Genomic DNA, 16,927 nt, shown 5'->3' with positions numbered 1-16,927 from the left:
AAATAAACCAGTTATAGTCTTTGCCTTCATGGAGTTTACAGTCTAGCTTACATACTGCAAAAGAGAACAACCTAAACATCTAAACAGTGGCATGGCTACAGTATAATATACTTGTAGGATGGAATACTAGGCAGCCATCCTAGAAATTGTGCTGAAGAAGAATGTCTGATATGCATATGAGAAGATATTCATGATAAGTAAATAAAGTAGGATATAAAACTATGTACAGTATGATCCCATTTTTGTTTTTAAAATGTATTATCTACCCATAGAAAAAAGATAAGGAAAGCATCTAAAGTGATAACAACGGTTATCTCAAGGGTAAGACTATGGACGACTGAAACCTTTTTCTTTATACTTATTATTTGTATTTTGTAAAAATTTCTAAAATACATTGATATCACTTTAAAATAAGAAAAAGTTACTGCTCATTTGTACTCTCTCTGAATCTGAATACCATCTATACATTTACAAACATTTTTCAGTGATTATTACTTGGCTATTGCCAATAAATACTGATCAAACCGATTAAAACTATGATCAGTTATAAATGTCTATTTACAGTTACAAGCATGATAGGGTTACCTGCCTGCCTGTACCTCCCCCCACCCCCATCCATTTCTTGTTTGCTATGCTCCTCAGATCACCATGCCTAATTTGGGGCTTTTGAGTTCAGATGTTGTGGGCTGAAGTGTTCTTGTGTCTAATGTGAAATATTGAGATTTTGGATCTTTCAACTTAGAGAGTGTCCACCTAGAAATCAATTAGAGCAGGAGCATGAACACGAGAACCTTGACTGCAATCACAGAACTGATTGGCAAGTGGGGAACAGAAAGACAGGAGGACAACCAGGTTGTCTTCTAATCCTATTAACTTTTCTGTCTTCCAAGAGTACCAGAGAAGAGGATCAGGCTTTAAAAAGACATAAAACATTTTCCTCAACTCTGAATTGTTTATATGTCCAAGTACCTTGACATGTCCAAAGAATAGGTATGTGGGTAAAACAAAGAAAAGATGATTATTTAAAATTACTCTCTAACCAAACTGTAGTCTTTAGGGACCCAAATGTAAATTCTTCTTCTTTTATTCATCTTTTGTATGCCTGGCACATAATAAGCACTCAAGAAACGTTTGATCAATAAACTTGATGATTATGACTCACTTAAATAAAGCCTGTTCGGGTTTTAAGCATTATTAATAATTATTTTCAATCGACTACTATATTACAATACTCTTAGTATTATGATTATGATGTTTTAATAATACACATCATCTTGTATGTGCAAAATCTTTCTCTGTTATTCCTCTTTGTGTGTTAAAGTGGAGTTTGTATTAAAGCATGAATATGACTCCAAACAGTTTTTTCTTGGTAACCTCAAAACAGGATATAGGAACCCAAACCTTAGTCTTTATAAACATTCTGTTTTAAAGTATATTACAAAGAATAAATGGAATTGAATGTCAAGAATGAGTAAGTGAAAGCTTTTACTCATCTGGTTTACAACTTATATCAGCTAATTTTTCTAAATTTAAGTTAATTAAATTTTTTGGTTGTTTCATTTCAAATGACCACACCAGAAGAGGGTTGTTTGTCATGGTTATTTATGCTTTTCCTTTCCACTTTAGCTTAAAGGAAATGTTCAAATTTAATAAATATAGAGTTGTTATAAACAGCAAAAACAATTCAAATAAATTAACATTGGTCATACATCTGAAATCATTATAAGGGATTATACATTAGGGTAAAGTAAAAATACTCAGTTGAATTAAAAATAAAATCATATAATAAAGTTAAAATGTAGAAAAATCCAACCATGCTTAAAAATCAAACTATAAAAGCATAGAAAAGTACACCCCCTACACTATACCTACATATCCTTTGTTTCCAAATAAAAATTCATAAGGAACACAAATGAATGACAAAGTAATACAGGGAATTTAAAGACACAGACTCTCAAATAAGAAAAAATGTACCCATGTGACTCTTTACCTAAGTGATTCTTTACCACTATCTTTAAAACGGTAGGGAATCATGAAAGCTCCCCTCCCTCTGACCTGTTCCCCTGTTCTGATGCTTGCGAACTCTAAGCTATCACCCACTACTCTGAGACTGCGTTCACAAGCCGCCACTCTTCTTTATAGCTTGAAGTAGAACGTTGAGCCTTCACAATCCTTACTTAAAACTTTCCCTCATCCCCCTTCATCTTTTACCTTATATTATTTATGAATATGCTTGTGTCCTCCTGATCTTTTGAAGGTAAGAGCTATAGCATAGTTTAACTTTACAGACCCCTAGAGTTCCTTCATCCCTTCTGTCTAGCGCAAAACTTGGCATAAAATAAAAGTTAAATGAGACAAAAATAAACTACTTGCAGGAAAATCAAATATAGTTACACCTCACTAATCTAGGGGCTTGGTTTTTGGCATTCTCAAGTACCTGGCATAGGGCCCACCGTACAGGGGAAAGATGCTGATAAGAATCATATTTAAAAAGTTGTGACCAGTTGGCTCCTGTATAGAAGGATGCTTCTAGCTGGGTTGACAAAGCAATGAAAGGCCAGTCTTTGTCTATGAAATATGAGATGCAACAGGAGGCAGAAGAAGCACGGAAAGTGAAAAGTGAAGAAAAGCAAGGACTAGAGAGCAGAAACGGTAGGAGGGCCAGCAGAGCCTAATGGTAATTAGAAGAAAGAATGGGGGCAGCAGTAGTAGCAGCCAGCAGAAATCAGAAGCTGTGACAGAGGTGGCAAGTTGCAGACATTTTAGACCACAGAGAATAGCCAGCCATAAAGAGGGCTGGGCTGCATGCCAACCAGTAGATTTTAGCAATCTCAAGAGGGAAAGAGAAGCTTTGGCTCTATGCTTCACCATCTATAAATACCTGTGGTACAGCCAATGATTTAAGAAGGAGGCAATGAAGTATAGAATATATTTTAGAAAAAAAAATTTATAGAAAAAGTTAAAAAATAAAAAGCAGAATGTAACTGTTCAGCTAGTTGAAACCCACACTAATCTAGAATGTTTAACTTTGCAAAGTGTGCTACACAGTTGAGGATTTATTAGAATAAGGAGAGAAAAAGGAACAAACATTGGCTGAATACCTATTGTGTGCTGGAAGCTTTATGAACATCATTTTTTTTAAATCCTCACAACAACCCTTAACATAAACATTATTATTCCCATTTCCAAGCTGGGTAAAATGAGGCTCAGAGAGATTATATATATAACTTGCCCAAGGCCCAGCATCAAAATACATGTTTTCTCAACTGTACTATGCTACTGAAAAGGAGCAAGGGGAGTCAACACAAATAAATACAATGCACAGAAGAAATGCAGTTAAAATTTTTCTTTTTGTTAAAGACAACGAGTAGCCTAAATTACAGTCTCATATCTAGCGTGCTTGTGTAATTCTTATTAACCATAATCTCAAAACTGACATATCACATTCAGAGAGTGCATAAATCTTACTCTTCAGGACCACACATTTATTTTTACTTCTCGTTGGTTGATTGCTGTACTTTTTCAAGTATGCATATTTTGAGAAGCTGTAGCTTAGTCTATATATTTTTAGGTACATGAGGGAACAGAGCCAAACTATCTTCTCTTCTGAAGGGTGTTTTGCTTACTGCATTACTGTTTCTATAATACTATACAGTTAAAGCTCAATATTCTTCAGTCTACTCAATTCTAAATCCCTCCTATGGTAAATAATCAGACGTACAGTGGAGAAATCCAAGAAATGATTCTTTCCTTCCCTACTCATTCACTTTTCACTTTCACAATGAAAAAAGATTTTTTTAATTGAAGTATAGTTGATTTACAATGTTGTATTAATTTCTGCTGTACAGGAAAGTGACTCAATTATACATATATATTTTTTCATTTTCATATTCTTTTCCATTATGGTTTATCCCAGGACATTGAATATAGTTCCCTGTGCTATACAGTAGGACCTGTTGTCCATCCATTCCACATGTAATAGTTTGCATCTACTAACCCCAAACTCCTAGTGCATCCCTCCCTCACCAACCCCTTGGCAACCATAAGTCTGTTCTCTGTGAATCTGTTTCTGCTTCGTAGATAGGTTCATTTGTGTCATATTTTAGATTCCACATGTAAGTGATTTCATATGATTTGTCTTTCTTATTTGTCTTTCTTAGTATGATAATCTCTAGTTGCATCCATGTTGCTGCAAATAGCATCATTTCATTCTTTTTTATGGCTGAGTAGTATTCCATTGTATATATGTACCACATCTTCTTTATCTATTCCTCTGTTGATGGACATTTAGGTTGTTTCCATGTCTTGGCTACTATGAACAGTGCTCCTATGAACATAGAGGTGTATATGTCTTTTTGAATTAGTTTTGTCCAGATATATGCCCAGGAGTGGGATTGCTGGGTCATATGGTAATTCTATTTTAGTTTTTTGAGGAACCTCCATACTGTTTTCCACAGCGGCCGCACCAATTTACATTCCCACCAACAGCGTAGGAGGGTTCCCTTTTCTCCACAACCTCTCCAGCATTTTATTTGTAGACTTTATTTAAAAGTCTACAAATCTGACTGGTGTCACAATGAAAATTTTCACAGTCTGCTAGGTCCACAAAATAGTTCCACATCCACAGAGGGTGCTATGAAATAGGCACTTTCCTTTTGGTATCTGGGAAATTAGTTAGTAACTTCTGCTGTTGTTACTCAAATATAAATCCTTTATCAATTCATATCTGAATGAACAGAATGGTTTCTTCACTGCTATTCTTCCCTGTTGCCTTTCTCCCTAGTAGTAGTACACCATCACTAGATTAATCATTCTAAAAAAATCCATTATGTTACTCCTTTTTTTTTTTTTGCGGTACGCAAACACACACACACATGCATGTACACACAGAGTAGTACAAATTCCTTTTTATTTTTAAAACACACACACATGCATGTACACACAGAGTAGTACAAATTCCTTAATCGAAGCATCCATGCTCTGGATCCACTTTATCCAATTATTCTTCATGAAAAACACATATCTAGATTGAGCTGTTTCTGCTACCTAACCCTATTCCCACCTCAGTGGCCATCAAATAGCACCTAGCTTTTACAGTTCATGATAGGCCACAATTCCCTCTTGAAGATGTCTCTGACTACTGTGGTTCATACTAATTTCTCCATTTTCTTCCCCATTACCTCTTCCAAAGTACTTTCAGAATATCTCATACTACGGCACCTGATTACATTCTGGCTCCTAATTGTTCTTTTTATTTAATGAGTTTCTTATTGTCTCACTTTTTAAAAAATGCCACTGACTTATTATAGAAAGGGTCCAGTCGTTCAGCAGAATGTCCCATAGTCCAGATTTGCCAGTTTACTTTCTTTTGATGTCATTACATCATTATCACATGTATTTAATAGGTTTTATTAAATTTGGGTTCAACTTTTTTTGGTAAGAATACTTCAAAAATAGTGCTCTGTGCTTCCTATTGAGACATGGCCTTGAAGAGCACATGGTATTTGAAAGGGTGAGGATGTATGTATGTGTGAGAGGATAAGGGTGAACATTACCGGCAAAGGAAAAACATGTGCAAAGGCACAGATGGAAGTAGGTAAGAATGTGATGTATTCAAGGGAGGAAACGATCTACACTGGCTGGAGTAGGTTTTCCGTACTGTTCATGGCACTGGATGCACAGGTTTCATCCTATCCAGCCCTGCCGAACCAGGATTTCTAGAGCTAGAGGCTCAGATATCTTTATATTTACAGAGTTCCTAAGGAAATTCAGATGCTTTGCCAGGCCTGAAACCCTCTGGTCTGGGGAACAGCACACATATAAGTAGTCTGCTCTTGGTATGTCAAGCTCATTCCTGTTTCAGGGATTTGGGGCATGACTTACAGCACCTTCTCTCCATTGAAGTCTCTGTTTAACTATTACTTCCTCAGTAAAGTCTTACTTGATCACTCTGTTCAAAGTAACCAACCTACTTCACTTATTTCTTAGTGCTTATCTGATAGCGTCTTATTTATTGTTCTTGGTATGTTGCCCTCACTAGAACGTATGCTCCCAAAGAGTGTGGACCTTGTCTGTCTTGTTCATGGTGGTAATTCCAATGCTTTTATTTTTTTAGTTTTATAAATTTATTTATTTTAGGCTGCATTGGGTCTTCGTTGCTGTGCATGGGCCTTCTCTAGTTGCGGTGAGCGGGGGCTACTCCTTGTTGAGGTGCGCGGGCTTCTCATTGCGGTGGCCTCTCCCGTTGCGGAGCGTGGGCTCTAGACATGTGGGCTTCAGTAGTTGTGGCACGCAGGCTCAGTAGTTGTGGTGCACGGGCTGAGCTGCTCCGCGGCATGCGGGATCCTCCCGGACCAGGGCTCGAACCCGTGTCCCCTGCATTGGCAGGCGGATTCTTAACCACTGCGCCACCAGGGAAGCCCAGTTCCAATGCTTAGGAAGAGTCCTGGGTATAAAAGGTGTGTGCTATATACGCAGGATGAATGGATAAAATTGGCAAATTTAGGAAATTCTTTTTGGAACACTCCTACGTAATGTAGATAGAAAGCAATAAAATTATCCTTTAAGCCTGTTTTCACTAAGATTGGGGTTGTCAGTACCTTCTTTGAGAATTCCTCTTTGTATTTTGGATATTTTGCTTTATGATAGCTCATTTCACCTTACTGTTTAAAAGGAAAAATTGAGATAGCATTTCATAGAAGGTAACAGCAACCCTGAACATCTATCTAATCAGTTCAATAATAATTTCCAAATGTACTTAATGGACTATTAAATCAGTAATTAGAAATTAAATTTTGCTAGGCTGCAAAAGATGTCAAAATTATGTATGCTCAGACTATGATATTTTAAAATTAAAATTTTATTTAATTAGCATTCCTCAGAGAAAGATATTTTACAATTAAAATTTTATTTAATTAGTGTTCCCATAATCTATATTAAAATTTACTTCTACCCTGATGACTTATAAAAATATAGGCAGGGCAGTATAAATACACAGAAAGAGCTCATGGTGGTTAACAAAATTCACTGATATAGAATTGTTAGCAACAACCAAAAAAAAAGCCCACAGAAAAAATGATTTAGGGTTTGAGGAGTAAGGAAAAAATATGAATAAACTTTCATATAAGCTGTTTTGTGGGGTGTTTGGAAGCATTGCTTCCTTTCACCCACACTTTTGTGAGCTAAAGTTAATGGATTTCTATTGCACTCCTGTTGTCACTATTGCCTAATGCTTTCCTATGGATGAAGCAGACACCTGGTTATTTAAGAAGGAGGATAAATGGGCCAAGGCAGCTTTCCCTATCCCCAATTCACCAGGGAGCGTTTGAGAATTCCACCTGACATGAGGACAGCACTGTGCTCTTAAACAATCTGCAGTTTGATCCGATTGTTCCCCAGTGGGGGAGGTAGGCCACAGCTCACTCAAGAGTCATTGATTGGATTAACAGCCTAATTCCCAACAGATGAATAGAATACTGATGTCTTGTCAGCCCAGATCACAGAAGGAAAACACAATCTGCTTCTACAGCTCAGAGATTTAACCCTCTATTTCCCCTGAAGCTACAATTTCAGTTTTTCATACTGTAATTTCTTCAGAACTATTTGCCGATAAATATAATCAAATGGTGGCTTTTATCACCATCCACACACTTTCATCCTCTTTTAGGATAATTTTTTAAATCTTTAAAAACATGGAAAGATTTTTACCTCAGTTTTTACTGTCCACATGAGTCCTGCTGCCTAAATTCTTTCCTGGGTATCCAAAAGAAATATTACATAAGCTGTTTTCTCGGGACCCAATAAAAAAGGACACAGCCTATGGGAAGAGAGGTAGCAAAATCCACATATTCAAAGATAAAACTATTCTGAGCTGTTTTTCTGGCATAAGTGACTGACTTCATTAAGGGGAATGAATGACTGTATTAAGAGTCTCAATAAATGTTCGCTTTAGTTTATTCCCCTACTCTACCCTCTACCTCCCAAATGTAATTTAATAACTTTTGTGTATGGCTGTACAACTAAGAGTCAAATAAAAAGGTATTACTTCTGGTATTGATTTAAAAATAACAAAAGACTTCAAGTCATCTATGAATTAGAATTCTATAATAAACATATACATGCCTTGTATGAGTAGCAAAACAGACAAAGATGCAGTATTGTGGGCAACTTTAATGATAGTTCATTTTGTATACCTTTCTGCCTATAGCCTGCCAATATAGCAAGAAAGACTGATTTTAGTCAGTTGTGAGTAAAAACAATGATGGTAGTAGCAAATCTGTTTACTGCACTAAGCAATTTATGTGTTCTCTTATGTAATCCACGCAACAACCTCATAAAGTAGGTATTAAGTTATCTCATTTCACAAATGAAGAAACTGAAGCTTAGGTAGGTTAAGTAACTTTGTCTGAGGTCACAGGATTTATAAGGTGCAGAGCCAGAACTTAAGTCTCTGGCTTCAGAGCTTATGCTCTTAAACACTACTGGGATTTTACGGGTTTCTCTGTATATCTTTATATTTATATGGAGATTTTTCAGTATCTGAGATTTTAAAATAAAGATTCAGCCTTCTCTTAGAATCTGTTATTCTTTTGGAAAAACATCTCTGTGTGTACAAATGTTCTCTCTTGGCTTCTCTTTTTCTTTAGGACATTTTAAATGAATTTCAGGATAGCCCCCTAAAGTTAGCCACATCAAAACCAGAAAACTTTTTTGCCTACGGCTTTGGAGTCATATTCAACCTATCCCTTTTCTTTACCTCTTATACTGTCCTTCACCAAGTGAAGTTGATTGAATTCTCCTTCTGTACTGTATCTGATTCTTTCTTTCTCTACAGTAATGGACCTTAACCAGGTCCTAACCTTCTAATCCACTAATTCCTACAAGAGCCTCCCTAATAATTTATCTGGTCTCCTATCCCTTTTGCAAGCACTGTCCTAAGCATGCCATTCTTCTACCTGAAACTCTGAAGCATATTCTAATTGTCTTCAAGTCAGATAAGAATTTCTAACTAAGGATTTCCCTAGCTTTTAATAGAATTTGGCATATTTTTATGGTTTTAAAAATTAACATTGTACATATAGGAAGTTTAGATCAGTTCAAATATGAGAACATATTATACAAAATAGATTGTTTATATTATTCGGTATTATACTATTACATTACAATCTGATTCTTTATGGTAATATATGCTTCCATAATACCTATTATTGAAAAATAACAGTTACAGGAAAGAATTCATTTTTTGGAAAGACCAAGGAAAAAGCTCAACTAACACCAATTAAAATGCATTCACAAAATATGTAGAGCGTAAAAGATCTTTATGCTACTCCCACAGATCTTATTTATGTATCTATGTATGTACTTAATTCGGACATGTTTTCTTTCTAAAACAAGTAGTTAGAAGATACAAATATCATGAACACATTCTAAATCAAGACAGGCCCTATTAGAGGTTCCTTAGAAGGCGGAAGACCTTCAGGAGGATGATTCCCAAAGAATTCCTTTCCTAGCTATTGGAAAGAAGGTGCAATAGAGTGCATGAAGAGGCAGAAATGCTTCCTTGCATGTTAAAGACAGAAGCACTTCCATGGTGGCTAGAGACGTGATGCTCCAATGCCACAAAGGATAGTTCATAGCTATTTTTTTTTTTTTAATGAAGGATTTTTGTTCTTTCATACTGTGTGGACTCAAATTCGAAGGAAATTTTGATAGTCCTCAATAACATAAATTGGAAAGGCAGAAATCTTTGTTCTGGATGCCCTGGTCAGGCATAAAGTTAGCTAACAATGCTGGAAACCATGGTAGGCATGTCCACTAATCAATCTTTAAAATATAATACCCTGAAAGATCTATTGTTTTTTAATAATACCGAGAGGTTTTCACATCCTACAGTCTACAACTTTAGATTCCTATCATGTAATACAAAAACAGCATTTTAGCAGATATTCTAAAATAAGTCATATTAACTTTAGTTATTCTCTCAAACAGTAATGTTAATATCAAACAGAAACCAAAACCAACCAAAAAACAAATGAATAAAAAAACCCCAAACAATTTCAGTAACAAGGAAAATCAAATCAATGGTGTATCCTTTGTGGTAACAGAGATAGACTTGTCTGATTGTGGAAACCAGGTTAAAGACAAGGGCTTCGACAACTGTGCCCTGAAACAAGCAGACTGCAGGTTTTATAAATACATACAGAAATAATTAAAATATAAGGGGTTTAGAGGGATTAATCTCCTTTAAATAATCTCTGCCACAAAGCCTGTAAAGACACTGCTGGCACCAGGCCCACATGAGACCAGCTGTCGGATATCAGAGCAGGAGAGAGATTAACTGCTCCCACTTCTGCACTGACCTCCTCTGTGCAGTCTTCTCTGGACTCCATCTTCAGTACTCACTGCACCACAGGGAAAGGTCAGCAGAATATACCTGCTACCATGTGGATCATTTGACTTGATTACCTATCCTTAGCTGAGGAGAAAAACCAAAACAAAAAAGAAGGTTGGTGCTGGAAGGGAATCACAAAATGTAGGCTCAGGACTCTAGGGAAATGCAGGAGGGCTCTGGAAAAGTGCTGATTACCTGATTCCATTCATTTAACCCATGGAAATTTCAGTCACCTTTAATTATTTTCAAATTGAGTTTTAAGTAATGCAGATAGTACCCTTACTCCCAAAGCAACTGATAACTCTTTAAAACAGTAGCAGTCTGCTTGTTTCAGGGCACAGTTGTCGAAGCCCTTGTCTTTAACCTGGTTTCCACAATCAGACAAGTCTATCTCTGTTACCACAAAGGATACACCATTGATTTGATTTTCCTTGTTACTGAAATTGTTTGGGGTTTTTTTATTCATTTGTTTTTTGGTTGGTTTTGGTTTCTGTTTGATATTAACATTACTGTTTGAGAGAATAACAGTAGCACATCAGTGAGAGGCCTGCGTATCGGAAAAACAAACAAAAACAGTAGCATTTGTTTTGCTTCAAAGCTAGCCACAAATTCAACAAATATATATATATATATTTTTTTGCGGTACGCGGGCCTCTCACTGCTGTGGCCTCTCCCGTTGCAGAGCACAGGCTCCGGACGCACAGCCCCAGCGGCCATGGCTCACGGGCCCAGCCGCTCCGCGGACATGCGGGATCCTCCCGGACTGGGGCACGAACCCGGGTCCCCTGCATCGGCAGGCGGACTCTCAACCACTGCGCCACCAGGGAAGCCCCAACAAATATTTTTAAAAGGTGACAGTGCAATGAATAAAACAAATCAGATAGATTTTGGGGGGCCTCCTCTATATTATATGGTATTTCCATAACTTTAAAAGGAAACCATTAAAAAACAGACAAACAATAGCTTTGCAGATTACATGAATCAATGTTATGTAGAAGTCTTTTTAAAAATATAGTGTTATAAAATAAGATATAAATATTTTATGAAAAAAGATTTGTTTGAATGGAATTTACTTGGACAGATAGAAGAAAATAAAAGTGTGAAACAGAAGAACATTACGAATCACTATAAAGCATTTAGACACTGTAAGAACAGATATACATGTACGGATTAGTATATGTATTCTTCCACCAGAAGAAAAAGAACTGAGTGCTGCACTACCTTCTTTAAAAGGGTCTATCTAAGGTTCCTAATTTTCTTTCTTTCCAGTTTTGCCTCTATGATTTTCAGACACCAACAAATCTCTCTGCTATTATAATTTCTTCTCGTCAAAAGGTGATTATTTTTGGTCTCCTATTTACTTCACAGGTACATTTTAAGGACAAATGAATAAATAGTATCCCATTATTTCTTACACAAAAATCAAGTTTCAAAGAATCAGAATATCAAATGTAGTTTACTTTTTTAAAAACTAGTAAGAAGGTGCTTTGAGGTTTTACATAGTTAAAGGGCAGAAGTTCTCATTAAAAAGAAAAATTTAAATATCAGGATACCATAAACAACAGCTTCATTCTACTATTAGGCAATGCGTCATAGAAAACTTATGTTCAGTTTCTATTTTTTTCAGTAACATAGAGCTCCCATACTTTTCTCTCCTGCCCTGTCTCTAAAACGAAAGCTCCATCGTCTATGTCTTCCTTCTCTTTGGAATGGGTTTTAAAGACTGCCAAAGAGAAAGCCAAATGTCAAATACACGCCTCTCCACTCAAGACTTTATTGATGCCCATCAACACATTTTTCACACATCAGAGTGCTCTCAGATGTTAATGACTTTCAGGCTAAGTGATTTGATTCAAATTTTGAACCACTGATCCAGAGGTGAGTATCCTTTCAGATCCCCTAGGCCAGTGGTTCTCCAAGTGTGGGCCTCAGAGGAGCAGTATCAGTTCCACCTGGAAACTTGTGAAAAATGCAAATTAGGCTCCATCCCAGACCTATGGAACCAGAAACTCTGGGGGTTGGGCCCAGAAACTTGTTTTAACAAGCCCTGATGATTCTTACACTAGTCAACATTGGAGGACCACTGCCCTATGCTAGTATATTCTCTGTAAATGAGCACCATCTTTTGGACAAATAGAAGTAAATATCAACAGCAGTGAACAAACTGAATGTAACAAAAAGTTCACTAAATTATTTAAACAATTTATCTTTTCCTTAGTTTTTAAATTTAAACATACTTGGCAGGATTTCTTTTCATCTTCCAGGGAAAGGCTGCCCATCAGAAAGACCATTATAGTCTGGTGCACTGTTTTTATAGTTCTGTAACATAAACTGACATTTATTGGCGCTTCACATAAGATTTTTCCGTCAACGGATGTGTTGGAAGAGCAATAACCAAGTATGCTGTGTTGGGCAAACACCTACACATCAGGATACTTTTCAAAGCCATCAGGCAAAGGGGGTCAGTTGAATTTTTTTTACTGCACAGGCTAATGCTTTAAAAGTGTCTTGATGGAATCAAGGAAATTGGATTGTCCCCCCATTTGCTGGGCTAAAACAAGCCTTTTTTACTTATCCCATTAGAGGAACACAAGAGAAACCTTTTAAATGTCACTAAAAATTTCCCTGCATGGCAGAACCCAGTCAAAAGGGTTTTAATTTTCTCTGAGAATTCTTAAGTAATGCAGTATGTCAAGGTTTAATAAATTGTAGGTGGGGATAGTTTTTGTTACAGGCAACAGGCATCTTTATTTTTTTTAAACAGGTGCCTAGACATCTGTCTATTGAGAGAGGTTAGGGCACTCAAACAGTAGAGAGCTCAACTTCAGTCCAAATAACAAAAAAAAGGAACCATGATGGAATCTGTAAAATATCTGAAACAAATTTTGAGGACACTTATAAAAAAGAAAATATTTTAAAATGTATTGAAAGTGATGGTTAACCTTTTTATATGTGATATTTTCGTATTGAGCTTCCTGAAAAATTTCTTGACCAATTTGGCCTTGAACAAAGCCCAAGGAGAGCACAGAGATTAGGCATTCAACCTTCTCTCAAAAGAAGGAGGTACTGCAGAGCGAAGACTGTGTATTCCCAACCTGTAATGGGGTAAAACCCCACATTATACAACTTTCAAAATACTGCAGAAACAAGTTGATCTATGTTATATGGATTGCACACATCTATAGAAATATATATATGAAATATATGAATATCTACCTTCTATGATCATATATTTATTTTGGTGTATTTGCTGAATGGATATAACCGTTAAACATTATGGGATTTTTTTGTTGTTGTTGATTCTTTCCCTCTTCAATAAAATGTTAAAAGTACTCCCAACCATAATATAGAGGGAATGCCAGAATGGAGGACTTAAAAAAAAAAAGGGGTGGGGGCTATCTATAAATAAGGGTGGTTCCTTTCTGAATCATCACTTTAATAGAAATATTTTTAACCATACTCAAATGAGTATCATACACCTTACTCTGTCCCCCAGCTCCCCACACAAAGAAGAAAAAGAGGAGAAACCATGCCAAAGAGAAAAGATAATATATCTATTGTTTTGAAATAAAATTATTAATAATTAAATTATATCAACTATTCCTCTATTATTATTACCTGCTTTTTTAAAAAATACTTTTAGCTCACATCAGGATCAGATGGTATGGGGTTCAAAAACAAAATAGTTCTACAGGGGAATCCCGCATGCTTTACTAACCGCTCGTGTTTTGAGTCTACCCTATGACCACAGCTATTTCAGAGGGAGGCTTAGCGAAGTACCTACCAGCTGACAAAAGAAGGATGTGAAGCAGGTTGGGAAAAAGAAAGATTACCCTTTTGTCATGTCCAATCAGCCATCCCTACAGTTCTGATAAATATGCTTTATTAATTAAAATTTGTACTTAAAAGCTAGTATCCTCTTTAATGGAAACTTCAGCTTTATTAAGTTCTTAACAACTTAATGCATTTCATTATTATTTATTCTATCCTGGATATATAGGGAGAGATAGTTTTCTTTTTTTTTTTTTTAGCTGTTAGCAATAACTCAGAAGCTCTGGATGAAATTCTAAAGTTGTTAGGCCTTGAGAGTTGAGTCACTGAATGTCTCCCAAGTCTGTCAACTTTTGTAAAAGAACCATCAATTAGAAGAGAAACTAACAAGCAACCAAAGGGAAAAGAAGCTGAAAATGGCAGTAAGGGAGTATATTATGAAATTCTCTAACGAATATTTAATCATTAAAAAACCCTGTCATTGGCTTAACTTTACTGTTGCTTTCATAGGAGGACCTTTGCTAATCCCAAATCCTTACATTCATGTGAACAGAAAAGCTGAGAAAATTCAGTGTCCTTTTTGCTGGAATGCAGGAATTCTTATTCTGGATTCTTAGATTCCTAGGACATCCATGGAAGGGCTTCAGCAAGTATATGAACGTATTAAAACTTTGCGAAAATTCTACATCCATATCCTTTCTCTTTGGTGTTCATAGCTCTCCTTATATTCTTCCTAAAAAGGTTAAAGACCACTATTGTAGGGTAGAAGTATAGATTAAAAAGACTGGCCATGAATTGGTAATTGCTGAAACTGGATGATGAGTACACAGAAGTTTGGTGGTATATTATTCTCCCTAAGTTTGCACATGGTTGGATTTTTTGTAATTAAAAGATTATTTTTTAAAACACTTCTGTGAAAGGAATTCATTGTATACAAGCCAATTCTTGATAAAAGGCTGTGGTAAATCTAAGCAAATTGCTAATGTAAGTGATAATTCTATCTTTCCTTACATCATAAGGTAAGTCAAATGAAAGTAAGGGATTTGGAGTTTTATAAAACATAAGTGTAGAAAACATAAGTGTGGAAATGGCAAAACTTTCAATGATGCAAGTTACCTTACTTTTGAAATCATTATTCTATTTCACAAAATGTCAAAATTTGACACAAAATCACGAAAAAAGAAAGAAAAGGTAATTGGTAAAGCAAAGACTGCAAAGACAAAGGAGGTGGTGGTTTGGTGCTTGAAGGGGAGGGGGAAAACTGAAAGGAATAAAGTGGTGGGTTTAATCAAATCACTTTTAAAAGCTGCAGCCTCTCAGAGTTAACCTTGCCAATCAGAGTAAGCAGAAGCAGAAGCATGTTTGTGCACATTAAACTTTGCCTGTGTCCTTGAACCTATGGTGCACTTCCTCCTCTCAAGCAGCCTGGGAAGGCTTCATAATGCTCACCCTTAGAGAGAACCTTGAATTCCATTAGAAAGCTCCACAGGAAGGAGAAACCCTCAAGTGGCAGCTTGAACCACATAGACAGCTCATACCCTTTACTGATATTAGAAGTGAGCTCATGGGATTAAGTCTGCAAGTCCTGGAAAATTAAAAAGTATGAACACACTGACAAATGCCATTATACAAACAAGATATCTTTAAGTCTTCTTTCCTCTTTTTTTTTTTTTTTTTTTTTTACAGAAATGGCAAATATTTCCAATGATAACATAAAAACTGGTTACTAAGTCTACAATGAAGCTCTATAACTGGTCTGGCTACAATCTAACTAATATTATAATGGTATTTACATCTGTATCATGCTTTGCTATAAAATCATTCACCCATTTGATGGCCTAGTACATTTTACACACAAACTATACTTTTGAATAAAAGGAAGTACGAAGGTAGATACCTTGTCTTTCATATCACATCTATTAAGTTACTATAGTTCTGCTTTGTTCAGTACTATGAGAAAGTATTTTATACAATGTACAGTTTTAGTACTGCATGTAGGCCAACTCAGACTCAAGGTGTAGAAGTTTCTAATAGCTAGAACTTTCTAAACTTTCTAAAATGGAACAGGCTTTTACTTTGTGAAGTAAACAGAAATGCTCAAACCGAGGCTAGCTGGCTAAACCACCTTTTGAAAATTTAGCAGGGAGAATTCCTGCATTAGGCTGGAAGTTGAACCAGATGGTCTTTAAATTCCCTTCTACCTTTAAGATTTTACAATTATGCTTTATTCAAGGTCACACAATTAGTAGCAGAATAGAAACTGGAATCTAGGTAACCTGACTCCAAACCTAGTCTTTCTAAACATAAGGTTATAGACCCCTTATATGTCCTCAGGCAGTAAACAGAAGAGTGAGGTTATTAATTGGGTCAGGGAAGCAATAGTGGGGTGATGGGAACTGGAGAGCTCAAGGGCTGTCAACAGAGGGCAGTAGCTACTCAGCTCTACCTGATTGTTGTCCTATGGGAATTTGTGGAGGATTACCATATTTTCAGATTTTTCAAGAGAATCCTAATATCTGTATTTTATGTGAAATCAACTGACAGTTAATTATAAATAAACTGTGTTGTAACACTATAGGTGCTAAACAAAAATAGATCTTTGGGCTGTATGTGACCCACGCCCGTTTGTGACCATGAGACTGTCCTAAAACATTCCATTTCCAAACTACTGATTTTTTGAACTGTTTCTCTAGATTCTTCAAATTTATCAACACCCTTTATGAAATATAAAAGTCTAAGTTTTATGCTTTATATTAACTATAGTCG

At 36.1% G+C, this 16,927-nt stretch overlaps 1 protein-coding gene across 2 annotated transcripts in view; it reads right to left on the bottom strand.

Annotated features, from left to right (window-relative positions):
• The window catches only part of ACBD6 (acyl-CoA binding domain containing 6), a 229,155-nt gene that overhangs the window by 48,528 nt on the left and 163,700 nt on the right, over nucleotides 1-16,927 (bottom strand). The gene's annotated exons all lie outside the window — the stretch shown is intronic.

The sequence above is a fragment of the Leucopleurus acutus genome (assembly GCF_964270905.1).
Source record: "Leucopleurus acutus genome assembly, chromosome: 2".
Lineage (NCBI taxonomy): Eukaryota > Metazoa > Chordata > Mammalia > Artiodactyla > Delphinidae > Leucopleurus > Leucopleurus acutus.
Note: the sequence above shows the minus strand (reverse complement) of the source record. Positions and strands in the feature narration are given on the sequence as shown.